The sequence below is a fragment of the Ursus maritimus genome, unplaced genomic scaffold (assembly GCF_017311325.1).
Source record: "Ursus maritimus isolate PB19 unplaced genomic scaffold, ASM1731132v1 scaffold_9, whole genome shotgun sequence".
Lineage (NCBI taxonomy): Eukaryota > Metazoa > Chordata > Mammalia > Carnivora > Ursidae > Ursus > Ursus maritimus.
This window is the reverse complement of record NW_024427107.1, coordinates 38,127,352-38,127,809: the sequence shown is the minus strand read 5'-3', so window position 1 is coordinate 38,127,809 and position 458 is coordinate 38,127,352.

The window sequence follows — 458 nt, the reverse complement described above, 5'->3', positions numbered from 1 at the left end:
TTTTTTTTTTTTTATGTGTAGGTGCATGTCTTGGGGATTTAAAAATTTCAAGGCTGGTTTACTTATGCAAAGCATGCCTACGTCTGGAATACTTAGGGAAAGAAAGCGACTCCATATTGTCCGAATTCCTCAAGGGACAGAAAAAAATTGGAGACTGTTGAAATGCAGATTTAAAGTAATTTTTTTAAATATTATTTTGGGTTCTGCGACATTATTGTGAAAAATTAAAGTTGTTGTGCAATACTTAATTCAGACATGTACCACGAGTTAATGGTAGACTAACACTGGGGGGCGGGGTCTAGGCATCATGCTTTTGTCAGCATACTCTTGAGCTTTTAAGTCTACTATGTCTGAACTGTGGTTTCTTGTTTATCCTTTTTTCCTTAGTTGGACTGTAATGTATGGTCTGTCAACCTGTGAATCTTTAAAGTATGATTCAGGTATTGTTGTATTCTTTA